Below are 17,156 nucleotides of genomic sequence, written 5' to 3'. Positions count from 1 at the left end.
GATTCCTTAATTTTGCTCAAGCATTTAAGGAATCGCAAAAAGCTATTCCTTAAATGCTATGTAAGAAATAATAATGTTTTGCGATTTCACACTAAGAAATCGCAAATTACCACCAACTTGTAGTTGGTGGTAATATGCGAATTCTTTTACAAATGCACTTTTTGGCATTTGTAAAGGTGCCATGTGGCGCTCATACATGCCCTTAGAGCATGAATGTGCGCCATATGCGCACACATGTACATTTCAGGGGTGCAGCAGGGTGTCCTTAAGACACCCTTGCACCCTTGAAATTATACTCAATTTGCGATTAGCAAATTGCGAATCGCAAATTGAGAATAACTTCCCATTTCTTCCTATGGGCCTCCTGGCCTACAGAAATGAATGGGAAATTATTCCTTGATTGCGATTAGCAATTTGCTAATCGTAATTAAGGAATTTTAAGAAATCGCAAAAAAATAGCAATTTTCTACATACATCCCAAATTGCAATTCTCAAATAGCGATTTCTAAAAAATCTCAATTTGAGAATCGCAAATGATGGTGATGATACATTTGTCCCTCAATCATTTTCTCATGTTAGGTTTTTGCTGCATTTTGTAGTCGTGTTTTTGTTGTTGTGTACTGTGTTTGTTGCCTTGAATTTTGTTTTCACTGTTTTGTTATGCTTTGCCATTTTAAAGATTTGAACAAAGACTGCTACATTTACAGTCAAAAGCAACACATCAGGAATTACAGCTTAAAGGTATTTTAAGGAATCCTTAATGTTAACTTATGAGAGGAGCAGACCTCATGGAAGTGGGAAAATAATTTGGGTGTTTGGTATGACTGGGACATGTAAAACAACCAGGTACATGTCCTACCTTTCACTTACATAGCACCTTGCCCTTAGTGTTTACTTAGGCCTACCTTAGGGGTGACATATGCAATAAAATCAGAGTTTTGAGGCGTCGCACGTAGATTTAAATGCCAAGTCAAAGTGGCAGTAAACTGCACACACAGACACTACCCAAGACAGGTTTGAAAGGCTACTTCTGTGGGTGGCACAATTAGTGCTCCAGCCCACTAATGGCATTTCACTTACAGCCAGTGGCAGCTCGCAGAGGTAACGCTGTGGGGCGGTGAGGCGGGGAAGGGGAGGGGTTGGGTAGGGGGAAAGTGGAGTCTGACATACGACGGCGATGGTGAACGTAAATAAATACCTGCCATCGTATGTTGGACTCCACGACCCCCCACCCAGCCCTCCCCCTCCCCGCCCGCCTCACAGCGTTACCTCTGCGAGCCGCCACTGCTTACAGCCCATGGCATATGCTATGGTATATGGTATTCCACCTTACAAGGGATTTACAAGTACATTAAATAGGTTAATCAGGTATACACCAATTACACACATGTTTAGGGAAGAAGCACATGCCCTTCTGCATTAATTAGCAGTGGTACAGGGATCAGAGTCCTAAGGCCACCAAAAAGAGTTCAGAAAAATAAGGAGGAGGGAGGCAAAAAGCTTGGGGTGACCCTTTAGGGAGGGCTATTTTCCAACACCTGCTGTGACAGAAATTGTTATTAGGAAAGCTGAAAAGGAGATGTGCTCACTTCAAAAGAAGCAGAACTCCAAAATAAATCCCAGACCCTAAATCACACTTGAGGCCTCATTTATGAGATTTTTGTCGTAGGGAGGCGCAGTAGGCCTTCCTGCTGTGCATCCCTATGGCAAAAGAAAAGGGCAGGAATGCACCGTATCTATAAGATACGGCGCATTCCTGTCCTTTTCCCCTGCGCCAGCGCACAATGGGCTGCCAGCAGAGGCACCTTTCCACAATGGTGCAAGGGTGCCGGCCTTGTGGGGATGATTATTTTTGTACAGGGAGGGAAGCCTCTCTGTACAAAAATAATCAAAAGAGGCTTTTCCTCTTTCTATGTGTGCTGCAGAATGCAGCACACATAGAAAAAGGAAAAACAAGGGGAAATAAAGATATTTCTCCTCGTTGCGCCTCCCTTATATTTCCCCTGCCTTATATTTACAATTTCTCGTAAATCTGGGGCAGTGTCAAAAGGCCGTGGATGTTGCTGGGAACGCCCCCAGCAACACCCATTGCATGCCCCTTTAATGCAGAACACTGCATTAAAGGGACTGATATTTATCAGGCAGCAGTACGCCCAAAAAAGTGGCTTAGCGCTGCCTGATAAATATCACGCAAGCTTCTGCGCCACGGAACGTCACAAAAAGTGACATTTCGATGGCGCAAGGGGCCTCATAAATGAGGGCCTTGGTGTCTGGAAAAGGGCTAATAGAAGGAGAGTTTGAGTTCCCAAAAATTTGACATCTGCCAAGCATCCAGATGGTCTGTATGAGAAAGGGCAACTCAGCTTGACTTCTTGCTGAGACCAGAACTGGGGGTCAAGGCCGGACTCCCTGCTGAGTGAGAGGACATCATCCAGGGAACCCAAGACCACCTACCCTGGATCCTGGATCACCAGCTTACGCCTGCTTGCCAAGACCAGTGTGCACTGTGAGTAAGAGGAGAGCATTGGAGGGAGCAAGGTACAGTGGGCCCTACTGCGAGGACTCCCTGTGCGAGTTGTAAGGGTTCGGCTGAGCACGATCATGCCACCACCCTTGTGTAAGATTGTTCTCAGTGACCCCTGTATGCTAGGAGAGGGCACAATAGACTGATCCGTGTGTTGAGCGCTGTACAGGTCTTGCTACACCTGCACTGCCACAATGGGTGACCCTCTATGCCAGAGTGGCCACCGGTAACGCTCCCCCATCAAAGACTTGTGACTGTCTGGGCCGGGAGCATGTCGTGGGAAATCCTGAGACTGTATAACCCCTTACTGTGGCAAATCTGTATGCCAGCTGGGGCTGCTGGTACCAACATTGTCAAAGGATTTTAGCCGCTGCCCAAACAAGAGACTGAGGCTACATTCCACAGGTTGGACCCAAAAAGCAAGAGAACTGCCCCAATTCATCACTGAGATACTGTGGACGGCATTGCACCCTCGCTATCTCTAGTCAGGAGCTGAATAAAGGATTACCCCACCCCCACTGAGTAAAGTCAACTTATTGCTTCTTCGTGAGCACAGACCTGCTCTGATATCTGGGAGACCTCTGGCAGTGCATCTCAGAAGAGAGAGCCTGTGCCACCGGTTACTGCCACTTGGGCCACAAGCAGCCTGACCTCTTTGAACTGATGGGTGCACGTTTGAAAGCACCTGCTGCATCGCTGCGGCAAAAGTGGGTAAGACATGAACTGGGCCAGTTGGACTCCAGGGGGAACTCACTGTTAACAGTGCTGCTGCACCATTGACACTTTTGACTAAGTACGTAAAAGGTAAAAAACAAGAAGTCTTGAGTATGGCCTGGCCTACTAGTATGCAACCTCTGATGCAGCCACTAGTGAAAGGAGAATATCCCTGAACATGTTAAAGCAAGGAATCACCCTGACAACTACATGAGCCCCAACCTCAAGGGTGTTTTTGTTGTTGCATTTAAGCATTGCATTTCTTTGGTAAACGTCGTTTACAAAGAAGTGTTTACACCGCACAACCTTTACCACGCTGCCATTAGAACGCAAGTCATTACTACGACTTCCGCTGGATGGCGCTGTTGGTTAAGGAATATTGTAATTTTCTATTCCAACAGCTTCCCTACTGTTACGTGGGCTGGTGTTGGAATAGAAAATTATAATAATCCTCAATTCGCGCCCTCCAACGCAAGTCGTTGTAACAACTTGCGTTGTAAAATCCGTGATGTTAAGTACTGCGATCAAAATGATCGCGTTGTACTATCATACATTCCATTTCTTTGCATTTGTAGAGTTGGAAATAAAATACTATTTTTTCTTATAAAAGCAAGCATTTGACTGGACATTGCTTTATTGTTCGCTTTGCTTGCATTTTGATTTATGAGTTCTGTTTACTCACCTGCATCCACGCCCCTCCACCCGAGCGAGCTTTGACTGCTCGACCACAGCAACTACTGAGAGTCAAGTGCAGAGGGGTACTTGGCCCAGTTGAGCGTGATCCATTGCAGGTCTGGCTCCAGAATATCGGTAGTAAAAGGCCCCAACCTCAACATGTGGGCCCAGTAACCCCTGCATCCTGTGGCCCTCTGAAAGAGTTTCTGACAGACTCTGGGGCCAACCCAGAGACCTGTCTCCTTAGCAAGCTCCCTGGGGTCAGTAAGCTTACTATCAATGAAGTGTTGATGCACATCTGAAAAACAGTTATTTAACATGTACTCTTTCATTATTAGGTTAAACTCAGTAAAGTCTTTGTTGTCCTGCACCCAACCATTCAGTGCCTTGCAGGCAGAATCTAGAAAATCCAATCAGGACTGGTGCTGCATATTTTGGCAATCCCTGAACCTAATGCTGAATTTTTCTGAGTCCAAATTTGGTGACTAAGATGGTTTTCACTGGAATGTATTTCATCTGGTCCTCCACCTCCAATGTGAGCAAGGTATCCCTCCCCACTGTTGACATATGTTTCCAGAGAGGTGCCCCAAAAATCTTTTCTGGGACCCTGAGCATCTTAAGGACCACCTCATAGACAGAAAACACTTGTCTATGTCATACCATATCACATAGCTAAGCACCAGATCTTTAGGTATGTGAACTTTCTTGTCCCCTGTAGACACTGTGGGTATGTTTCCTCCCTTGTTGCTGGACTCCAGTTATCTAGCTATTATGTCCAGCTCTCTGAGATTTACCTCATGGGCCATCCTTTCCTCTTCCATGGACATTTTCTGAATTCCTGTCTACTAGCTCATGTGGCGACAGGCCATCTGAAGACACACTCTCCTCTCTGGCAGGGAGTTCCTGTTCAGGAGATGAGCCACCCCTCTATCCTGAGGGCTGCATATCAGGGCTTCAATTCAGGCCCTACTCACTTGCTCCTCCATATAATTCTTCTCATTCCCATCCACTGTGGTTGCCAGTACTTACTGAGCCACTGCCCAGGTTCACATAAACTTCTGGAGTTCCAGTTTCTTGATATTCCTCTTGACTGGAAGCCCCTCCTCCTTACACAACTCATTGAGCTCAGCCACTGTGAAGACATCTATGTTTGCAAGCTCAAACTGCATTCTTGCAGGCATGGTCACAGGCACTGTCAGATAACAGTAAGAATAGATTTGGAAAAAGCAAAGTAGACAATCGACGAGAATTTAAAAGACTCAAATTGGAATCATGATGTATTTTGGATTTTTAGTGTAAAACAAAACCGCTGTATGACACTACTCAAACGACAAGTCCTGACCTCACTGTTAAACACCAATGTAGGAAATTGGGTTACTGGTTAAGGGGGATGAAACTCTACTCAAGCATAAACTGCAACTCCTGTCAAGGTAAAGTCACAAGTAAACCCAAATTAACCTATACTTAACCCTATGATAGCTTGGCACAAAAGATGTCGGGCGTAACTTAGAGGCAATGTTTAAAAGTATTTATGCAGCATATCAAACAGTAATAAAATGAAAACACAAATAAAGTCCAACATTAATTCAAATAAATAGAGTAAAATGTAATAGCGCTAACAGTGATCATCTGGTTGCCCCAAACCAGAACAAAGTCACAAGTTTAGGCCAACCACGATAGAGCGCAGGCCAGATAAAAGGACCAAGTTAGGCCTGCTGAACTAAGTAATTTAAATCCTGGGTTGTGTGGTGTTGCAGGATTCTGCATCGTGCATGTGCTGTGACAGTTCCGAGGAGCTGCCGGCAGTGATGCTGAGTCCTGTTTTGTCATCGAGACCACTGTCAATGTGGATATTTTGATGTGAAGTCCTGCATCAAAGATGTGCTATGTAGCGGTGGTTCTGAAGAGACTGTGGAGTGTGCTGGGGAGTCCTGTATCGGCTATGTGTTGCGCTGTGGAGGTTCCGATGCGGCTGCGATGAGATGCATTGCGCTGTGTTGCTTCTGCTCACAGGACCACAGCTGGGCTGGCAGAGTACCTTCAGGCCCACTTTTAAGGGTCTGGGACTGTGGTGGCACACTTGCGTGGTAGGACTCACATCAGACAAAGTCCAGGTGCTGGGTTCAAGGTGGTTCTGTCCCTAATGCTCGAATGAGGAGGTCAGCCAACTAGCCCTTGGAGTCACTCTGGTGGTCCTGGGTTCACAATTGCAGGTCCAGTCCTTTTCACTCAAGCAGCAGGGCAGCAGAGTAGCAGTCTTTCTTGCAGAACTGCACACTAGGCCTTCTGAGTCGTCCACATGTCCAAAGTGTACTGAAGAGTTGGGTCTGAGGATCCAGTATCTATATCCCATCCTGCCATTGAATTAGGATATGGTTCTGAAGGTTTCCAGCATCAGAAATGTCTGGAATTTCCTGCCCCTCTGCCCTGGTCCTAGTTTTCCTGGAGACACAAAAGACTAGTGTCAAAACTCTTTGTGAGTGTCCTAGGCAGAGTCTTTGTAATGTGTAAGTGTGGTAGGTGAGAGCTCCTCCTCTTATCAAGTCAGAGATGGCCCACCCTGCCAACACCTATTCTCCCTTTGCCTCACTGTCTGGGAGCAATGCACAAAGACCAACAGGCACCTACACCTTGTCCTGTGACCCAGGATACAGGCTAGATGCACCAAATAGGAAAAGAAAATGCCAACTTTCTAATAGTGTGAAAGAACTAGGTCGAAGGACATAGCCTCTAAGTGCACTACTCTGAGCACTCAAAAAGAGTGTATCATTTAATGCTATAAGTACTCAAGTGTGTCTTTTGAACACATGAACAATACTACATCAGCAAACAAGTTAATCAAAAGCAATCATTATACAAAAACCATATACAATAACATTTATGCTCAAAACTTTCTTCTTTGTTTGAACAATCTTGTGTGAATCTCCCTTGGAGAACTTCAATCGGTGTGACATAAATTACAGATGTGATCTTCTTTTAGAAATGAAATGAAAGAATCCCAATGTATTTAGGGTGTGCTAATCTGCCCTTCGTCAGGGGAAATATACAAATTAAATGAATATTACGTTTAGGAGAATTTAACAATGCCTCTTGAATAATAAAGAATGCAGTACGAACAAATGAAGAACGCAGGTCCAATTTAGTCATAAGGACAGATTAAAAAGCATCTAAATGAATAGATAGTATCAAGTCGCCTCGGAAAAAGAAAGAAGTGAAAAAACAAGATGAGAAGTCAGCTCAAGTACAGCCGTCACCAAAAATGTCATCGTGAACTCAAAGGAACCTAAAAAGATGGACAATAGCACGAGGTGACCCCCCCCAAATACCGGTGAGCCCAAGATTTAGATCAATAAGAAAACCAAAGGGTTACCGTACCTAAGAAACTCGCACTCAACGTAAGAAAATGACATGGAAGTATACGAAATGGGACACCATATGTCCCATTCCAACTGCAAACAAATAGTAAGATGAAAACATTACTAAGAGATTAAACTGAACACAACGGGGAAAAAAACAAACGAGAGACTGAAACTCACAAATGAAGGACATACAGGTAGATTGATCAAAGACCCGTTTTGCGAGTCTTTAATAGCGATTCATAAGGAATCGCTATTACAGACTCGCAAAATGGGATTCATGTAGGAATCGCAAAATAAATGGCGATTGCTACACATTCCTTATTTGCGATTAGCAAATTGCTAATCGCAAATAAGGGACAACTCCCTAAACTGCCTAAAGGCCTATAGGAATGAATGGGGAGTATTCCTTATTTGCGATTAGCAATTAGCTAATTGCAAATAAGATAGCGATTTCAAGGGTGCCAGGGGTGTCCAAAGGATACCCTGGAGCACCCCTGAAATGCAAATTTACACAGGTGTTGCGCACACACATGTCCAAAGGACATGTGTGTGTGTAACATGCAACCGAGAAAAATGCACTAAAGTGCTTTTTTCTACTTTTTCGCTATTTACCACGAAGTCAGACTTCGTGGTAAATAGCGACCAAATATTGCGAATTCACAATTTAAAATTGGTTCATGAATTTCATTTAAGGAATCTCTAATAGAGATTTCTTAAACCCAATTCCTCGCAAATATGCGATTTCGCAAATAGCAATTTTTGCATTTGGGATTATGAATCCCAAATGCAAAATTCGCACTCGCAAAGGGCCAGATTCTCAGAATCTGGCCCTTTGCGAGCGCAATTTAGTGTCATGAATTGGGCTGTAAGAGTCCCTAGGTACTTCAGAAAAACTCGATACCTGGTAGGGGGAACGTTGAGATGCGTGATCGCCTAATCATAAAGTAGAAAACCATGATGAAAATCAAACTAGCAAATGCTGAAGTCTAAACATACACGTATAGATCTGCTAAACGGACATATGATGATGAGCGAATTGCTATGAGGCCGATGCCCACAACAACTATCATGTTAAATATAAACTGAGCTAAACTCAAGTCAAAACGCCTGCTAATGATGACACAGAACCATCCAACTGGATAAACTCACCCAAGTTACTAAACATGCGTGCCTGTTTTACCAATACATGCGAGATCGCTACCCACAAAATCTATCCATGTTCTGTTGATCTAACATCGAGAATGATCCCATATATCAACGTCAAATGACAAGAGTCCTAATCACAGTAAAAAAAGTTGAAAAAGTACCAGAAAAGGACGTGTAAAAGTTCCTTACTGAAGCAACTGTATCTTCCAGCCGAATGTCAACCGAAACTAAAAAAGTGACGCAAATGTGACAATCATGGTCGGCCTTAAAGGTGAAGTGCCCAATATCATCATAGTGCTTATACAAGGTCTCAATAAAGTTTAATGAACCTAAAAGAATCACAATCAGCCTACAAAGTGGAGTGTCTAATGATATCTTAGCACTAATGCTGAGCCTCACTAAAGTCGTGCAGACCTATGCAAATTAAGTGAGTCACGGTCTACAAACGTAAAAGATAATCGTAAGCTTGTAAAAGGTGTATTAGTATTCGTATATACAACCACAGAGAATTGAATTAGGTAACAGACAAATAGTAAAGACATGGTCAAAGGCTCAATGGTTCATTACAATCACATTGAATGTACAATGGTTATGGGAAAATAATATGCTAATTTAACAATGCTGAAGCTATTGCTTCTATGTGTAATAAAGATGACAAGAACAAATCAATGGAAACAACTAAAACAATTCGATGGACACAGCTACATGTCAACACTGTATATACACGCAATATACATGCGAACAAATGTACATGCTTGATAAGTGATAGCTAACAACAATGCCTTCTGTTATTGAACATGGATCCTATATCTCAACCAGAAATAGGTACCTGCCATACAACAGATTCGACTAGAACCATGATAAATGTACATAAAAGTAGTGAGTCTGCATAGAGCACATCATAAATAATTCAAACTAATAGTGAACAGTGAAAAGTAAACATCCGCAGATGTAGGGTCGTACACTGATATCAAAGGACGTTCATATTGGTACAGCATATGACTCATATGTGAATGAAAAGCTAGACCAGATATTAAACACATATTCTATGATCCATGTGGAAATGTAATAATTTGTCCACAACAAATACAGAGTACTGACATAATAATTGCTAGAAGGTATAAAGAGAGAACACATGGTAAATGCAATGTTAACGTCACCAATCACTAGAGCAAGCATGAGTAACGTTGACATGTTTCAGGAAGTGAAATCAACTGCGTTATTAAGCTAATCCTATGAAAACACAATATATGACTCTATGCGAGATTGCAGTGCTACATATGTGTATCTAGTTTGACATTGATAAAACACAATAATAAACATAAGTAAACCACTGTAGTAACCTACATCTTTACCACCCTCATACTAAACAAAGAAAAGACGTGTCAAGACAAAAGATGTACTGAACATGGATGTGTAAAAAAAGACTAGACATGGAATCCGATGATACATGTGAAAAGATCACAGGAAACAAAAAAATTCAATTTTATCATTGAGACCTTTGGGAACCAGAGTATCCAAATACCGAATCCAGTATGATTTGCATTGAGAAAGCAATTTTGACATATCTCTGTCAGCTCTAGTTGCAACTGTTTCAAGAATGGTGAACCGAAGGTGTGCTATTGTATGGTGGTGTTCATGCCAGTAGATAGCTAAAAGGAATGTGCTAGTTTTACTCCGAATACGACTTTTATGTTCGGTGATGGGTGTGCGTAAGGGTCTCTCAGTCTTCCCCATGCAATAGAGACTGCAGGGACATTAAATCATGTAAAAAGCAAATTGACTATTGCAGTCGGCTGTGTATTTCAATTTGATCCTTAGGATTAGCTTAATAATGCAGTTGATTTCACTTCCTGAAGCCATTACAAAGGGTTTTTAATTACAATTCTTTACCAAACACCAACTAAACATCCCTACCTGTTCCGAATGGAAAGTTACATCCTATTAAATGTAATAGGAGAATCCAATGTTAGCCTAAAGGAGTAGTAGACCTTGCAGTAGTGAAAAACAAATGTAAGCTTTTTTCACTACTAGGACATATAAAATGTAAAGTTCTATTTAAAATACACTGCACCCTGCTCTAGGTGCTATTTAGGGCTTACCCAAGGGATTACCTATGTATTTGAAAGTAAGGTTAGGCTTGGGAAAAGGTTTATTTGCCAGGTAAAAATGGCAGTGCAAAACTGCACATAAAGACTTCAATGGTAGGCCTGAGCCATGTTTAAAGGGTACCTAAGAGGGTGGCACAATCAGGGCTACTGCCCACCTGTAGCATTTAACTGACAGGCCCTGGATACATGTAGTACAATTTCACTAGGGACTTACAAGTAACTCAAATGTGCCAATTGGGTGTAATCGAATGTGACCATTTACCATGCACTTTAGCACTGGTTAGCAGTGGTAAAGTGACAAGTCCTAAGGGCAAAAAAAATGATGTCACTAAAAATGGACGAGTAAGGCAAAATGTTTGGGGATGATCATCCTCGAGATTAGTTTGAATACTCAGTAAATTGTGATATGTTGGTTGTCTAAACCTTTTTACAAAATGTTGGCCTATGCAAAGTATTGTGATGAAAGCTGTAATGCTAGGAAGAAAATGATGAAGGAGAAATTGATAGTGCCTCAAACAAAGTTTTTCTACAAATATCATCATGATAGTTTTAATGGACCTTGTTTTGGTATCATTGCTGGTGTTAGTGTGCAAGGTGCTAATGCACTAAGCAATGGTACACAGTTTGTGAAAGTTTGAAATCATGGTCCTCATGGCAAAGGTAGAGGTTTAACTAACAACATGTATAGTCAAAATATCATAAATATGATGCATTTGAGAAATGGCTGGTGTTAGGTCTATAGAAAAATAGTTCACTGGAAACGGGAATTTTAGGTTTAATCAAAATAGGTTTCAAAATAAGTTGCAACGTGTTCCCAAAATGCAGCAAGATATGAAATAAGGTGGCACAGAATTGTAGAACTGCCCTACCAGCTTCTGTGCGTAATATGTAAAATCCACGGCAGTTTAATGAGAATATGCCTTCACCTCCAATTAGGCAGCAGCGCAAACAGAATAATATACAAGGATCCAACAAACTTTCAAATTTCAGCAAAAACCTTCAATAATTAATGATGACTTTCCACAATTTCCAAGTACACTCGGAGTGGTAGGGTGAGTTCAAACCATTTATGGTACGTGAGGGTAGGGAAGGGTTGCATGCTTGGTGTAATCCTAGCGGTAACCCGGTGTGGCCCTTTTGTGGAAGAAGACGTGAATGGTAGTGTAATATTTTTTTTTATTGATACAGGTGCTAGCAGCTCCATTGTTAGACTAATGGAGGATCCCAGCCTACCCCCTCAAGAAAAGAAATCCAAGTTGTAGGCATTTCAAACAAACAAGTCACAGATAATTTGTTCTTAGACCTGTCAGCCTTAAAATGGTTTTCCCCTAAACATTTTGCCTTAACCCTCCTATTTTTCTGAATTTGGTTTGCTGGCATTAGGTCTCTCTGCACTTTACAACTGCTAACGAGTACTAAAGTGCTTGTGCTCACTTGCTAAAACATGATAAAATTGGCTTACACTTGATTGGAATATTTAATTCACTTATCAGTCCCTAGTAAAGCGGTATACCATATACCCAGGGCTGGTAAATTAACTGCTAGTTATTGTGCCACCCACTTAATTTGCCCCGTAAAACATGTTTGAGGCCTGCCATTGCAGCCTGTTGGCAGCTTTAACTGCCAATTTGACTTAGCTAAATGGCCCCTTTGCCAAGGCTTAAACTCCCCTTTTATTACATAAAAGACTGCCCTAATGTAGGCCGTAGACATAGCCTAGGGCAGGGCAGTTTGCAATTAAAAGGTTGGACATATACTTTTATTTTATATGTCCTGGTAGAACAAGACTCCCAAATTTGTTTTTCATTAATGTGAGATCTACTTATCCCATTTCATTTAAAAAGTGCTAGCACAATGGTGGGGTGAAGTTGGGCACAGCCCCACTTGCAAGTCAATAGACTGCGCCCTGGCTTCATACAAAGAACTGGGCACTAGCCCATTGCGCCTGTAGTCAGGCTAGAGCACAGGCAAGGAGGCAGGAAGTCCGAAAAAAAATTCTAAGAGAATTTCTAGAAAATTCTTCTACTTCAAAGAAGGCACCAGGTATAAAAATTGGACCCTCAAAGGCACTCTTCAGGTGTCCAGATAGCCAAAATTCAAATGTTGGGACTTTTGGACTTGGGGCTGTGAGAACTGAGATGAGACTAGAACCTACATGCTCATCGATCCACCCAAGGTTCATGTTCAGTCGGCCTGACTTCATGGCAGCTTCCACTACGTTCCTCTCCACAGCATCAAGTCCTGTTCAGCGTCTCCTCCATGAAGGTGTATCCGGCCATGTAGAGCCATTGTCAGCTACAGTGTGCAGCTTGGTCCTGCTGGAGATATTTTCATCTTCCATAAAAGAGATTAAGTCTGAATGTAGAAATCTTCACTGCAACTTCATCCAATGGCACCAGAAGAAGACGCCTCCTCCTCGAACACCTTCTGCAGCCTTGCCCCATTGAACTTTACCTTCTCAGATATTTTTGCTTGAAAATTCTAAAGTCTAAAGGTAAAAGCAGACCAGGCCCAATTCACACCTGCATTCGACCAGCACTCCATTGCAACTTGCCATAACCTTTGACTTTGCACTGGTCTCGCGCGACAAGGTGTCCGCAGTTTGTGCTTTGCTCTTTTAGGTGATAGAATTCACTTTAAATTTTAAAAGTTCATAACTTGAGTTCTTGTGAGTGGATTTATATAATTTTGTGTCAACTAATTCATTCAAATATATTCTTTTTTCCTAAATTCATGCGTGATTTTCTTGTGTTTTATTTACACTTTATTACTGTTTGCCTACTGCATAAATACTTTACACATTGCCTCTAAGTTAAGCCTGACTGTTTTTGTGTCAAGCTACCAGAGGGTTTAGCACAATTTAATTTAGTTACTTTAGTGATTTGCCTTGGCAGGAATTGTAGCTTTTGCTTGAGCAGTATTTACACCCCACTCAACCAACAAACCACTTTTTCACATTTTTCAGCTAATTTCCAGCTACAAATTGGTTTAACCATGAATAACCATGGATTCATAATCAATGAGGCAAGCCCAGTTAAGTTGTTTGGATGACGTCTGTTCTATGAACACGATTGTGTAGAGATGAATGATGAATACTCTCAAATCAAGATAAAATCTCAGGAGCCAAGAGTTATTATGTTCCCAGTTTTCACAGATGAATGATAGATTTAAGACATCGTCTGTACATGATGGTTTGGGATTTTTCAGGAAAAGACATTGCATTAATCAAAAATGTAGAACCAAATGCCGTGCTTCCTTGTACTCCGCAATAGACTTGCTCATAAAGCAGAGGAAGGAATTTCACAGCTTATTGATAAGCAGGGCAATCTAAAAGAAATATTAGGGAACCCATGTTACTCTCTAACCATGGGAATAAAGAAACCTTGTGGAAAATGGAACATTGTATAGAGCCTGTACAAAATTATTGATATAGTGATTCCTTGATTTTTGTGGAACTGAACCCTGCTATTTTATTGTTTCAGATACCCATAGAAGGCCAGTGATTTATGGTGACAGATTTGTTTCAAGCATTTTTTCCAGTCCCTCTTCATGAGTATAGTCAATATTTTCTTGCATTCAGGTTTCTCAATATCATTTTCGTCTAAAATCCCACAAGGATACATGGTAAGTTCCTCTATTCTTCTCCAAAATCCTGAATAAATAAACTTGTGATCAGTGCTAGTTCAACACAGCTTAAACAAGAGAGCTTTGTAGACTTCACACAATTGCTTTGCTGAACCACTGGGACAAAAACAGGCATAAAGTATCTCATGCAAAATTATAGTATTGTCAGGTGGAAGTGATTTATTTGGAGCACCAAATTGAGTTGGGAGTAAGAAAGATGTCCAAAGAACTCATTATTGTGATTCTGAAAATAAACCTACAACACAGAGAGAAAAATGAGGATGTTTCTAGGGATGGTTGACTATTGTCATCAGTGGATTACACACTTTTCCCTGATTGCAAAACATTTACAGAGGCTAGCTGAGAGTGATGTGAGGGACCCAGTGTTTTGGGACAATTGGCCATTGCATATTTGATATTTGATATTTGTTGGGATTTATATAGCGCAACTATCGCTCCGGAAGGAGCATCTTGGCGCTGAGCATACAGAAGAACCAGCTTGGTGAAGCATAGATCAGATGGCTGCGAGAACCGATAAATCAGACTGTGGGAATATCCAGGTCTTCAGGAGTTTCCTGAAAAGGCTTTCTGTGGGAGCGTGCCTGAGGTTAAAGGGGAGGCCGTTCCATGCCTTAGCCGCTAGGAATGAAAAGGTTTTTCCACCTTTCGTTTTTAGCTTGAATCTGGGAACACTAACCAGATTGGCTCCTGATGACCTCAAGTCGCGCGATGGGGTGTAGCGCAAAAAGCGCTTAGCCAGGTAAAAAGGGCCTGTATTCCTGGTGGCTTTGAAAACCGTGACAAGGAGTTTGAAGAGGATTCTTTTGTGGAGGGGCAGCCAATGAAGAGTGTTAAGGGCTGCAGAGGCCGAGGACCTTCTTGGGAGTTTAAGTACGAGCCTAGCCGCCGCGTGTTGGACGCTTTGTAGTTTCTTAAGGGTAGACTTCTTTATTCCTGCCAAGAGGCCATTACAATAATCCAGCCGGGAAAGGATTAGAGCCACCGCGACTGATTTCCTGGCTGAGATGGGAAGAAAGTCAAAGAATTTCTTCAGCTGTCTGATGAGACTGAAACAGCACCCCGCAGTGATGCGCAGATGATCGTCAAAACTAAGAGACGAGTCAAATTGGACACCCAGATTGCGGGCCGAGGGAACCGCACTCGGCGGAGCTTCAGAGTTTTGGGGCCACCAATCTTTTGGGGAAAAGAGGATGTCTTTACCTAAGGGTATGATTTCCGTTTTGGCACTATTGCACTTGAGATGGTTGTTGTTAAGCCAAGAAAAGACTTGGGAGAGGCAATTCTGAAATCTGAGGGCGGCATCGGAGTGTTTTTTATCTATGGTGATGACAAGCTGGGTGTCGTCAGCATAAGATGTTACGAGGATACCGTGGGATTCAATCAATGTGAGAAGGGGGGCCATATAGATATTAAAAAAGAGTGGGCTCAGTATGGACCCCTGGGGCACACCTGATGTAGTGGGTCTTTCGCCAGAGAGGAAGGGGCCTAGTGAAACTGTTTGAGATCTGTTTGATAGGAATGATGTTATCCATGTTAATGCAGTGCCCGTTACACCAATCTCGCGCATTCTGTTAATAAGGATGGCATGTGAGATGGTGTTGAATGCTGCGGTTAGGTCGAGCAGGATGAGTACAGCTTGTTTCCCCTCATCCTGCAGGAACTTAATGGTGTCCGATAGCTCAATCAATGCAGTTTCAGTGGAATGGCCAGGGCGGAAACCTGATTGCTGTGGGTGCAGGATATGATTGTTTTCCACAAAGGCTTTTAGCTCCTCTTTCCTTTCCTGCATTCTGTTACTTTAGATGCAATGCCACTGCGCATCTAAAGTAACAGTATGCAGTTTTGGAGTGGTCCACAAAACAAAAAAACAAAACGGCAAGTTATGCTGCTGTTTCGTCGACTTCCGAGCAGCCTTCGATTCAGTCGACCGGGCCTGCCAATGGGATACTCTAACGAAGATTAATATTCCCAAAGACCTACTGACCATAATAAAGGAACTGCACAGGGAAAACTGGGGGCAAGTCATTAGGGATACCGTGGGATCTTTGACCCTAAAAATACCCATTGCCAATGGATTAAGACAGGGCTGTGTGTTGGCCCCTCAGCTTTTTTCCATATTCCTGTCAGACCTCCCGGCCCATCTAGAGGTTAAGGGTAGTGCAAGCCCCAAAATGGAAGGAAATAAGGTGTCCTGCTTACTTTATGCAGACGATATGGTAATAGTAGACCAGACCGAGAGAGGCCTTCAAAGAAAGCTTAACGCCTTCAATACTTACTGCGCTAGCAAATATCTAACAATCAATCTAGACAATACAAAAATCTTATGTTTTGGGAGAAAGATAAGCAGGTTCAGTTGGTATATAGGCGAGCTCAAACTAGAGACAGTTAAGGAGTATGGATACCTAGGCATATGGTTTGATAAGTCTTTAAATTGGAGCGCCCATATAGAAACACAAAAAGCAAAAGCACACACTTCCATATGCGGTCTAAAAATGTTCAATAGGGATTATGGAGAGATGTCACATCGACCAATGCTTAGAGCTTTTGAGGCAATGATCCCCCCCCAAGTCCTGTATGGAGCGGAGATCCTTTATTTGAGCGGTAAGGGAGCCTGGGACTCGGTAGAGGGGAAATGCCTAAAACATCTCTTATCTCTTCCACAATCTTCTATGATGCAAGCCATAAGAACAGAAATAGGCACAAAGGCTTGGGAGATACAAACACAGATGGCTGTAATCAAATTCTGGAAAAGACTAGAAGATCCGGAAGGGCAAAAAGTAGCTCACTGGTGTAGGAAAGAAATACAGAATAGTGAGCTAAAATGGGCAAAGGCCTGCAGGGAAAGATTGGTGCAAATCTGTAAAAGGTTAAAGATCGAAGTGGACCAGGAAACGTATCAAGTTCTTGGTACCAAGTGTGAGCTGAAGCTAAATGGGAAGGAAGTATCCAGAATGATTGACATAGGTTATTTAGCGAAGAAGA

The sequence above is a fragment of the Lissotriton vulgaris genome, chromosome 6, assembly GCF_964263255.1.
Source record: "Lissotriton vulgaris chromosome 6, aLisVul1.2, whole genome shotgun sequence".
In the NCBI taxonomy this organism is placed as follows: domain Eukaryota; kingdom Metazoa; phylum Chordata; class Amphibia; order Caudata; family Salamandridae; genus Lissotriton; species Lissotriton vulgaris.
Note: the sequence above shows the minus strand (reverse complement) of the source record.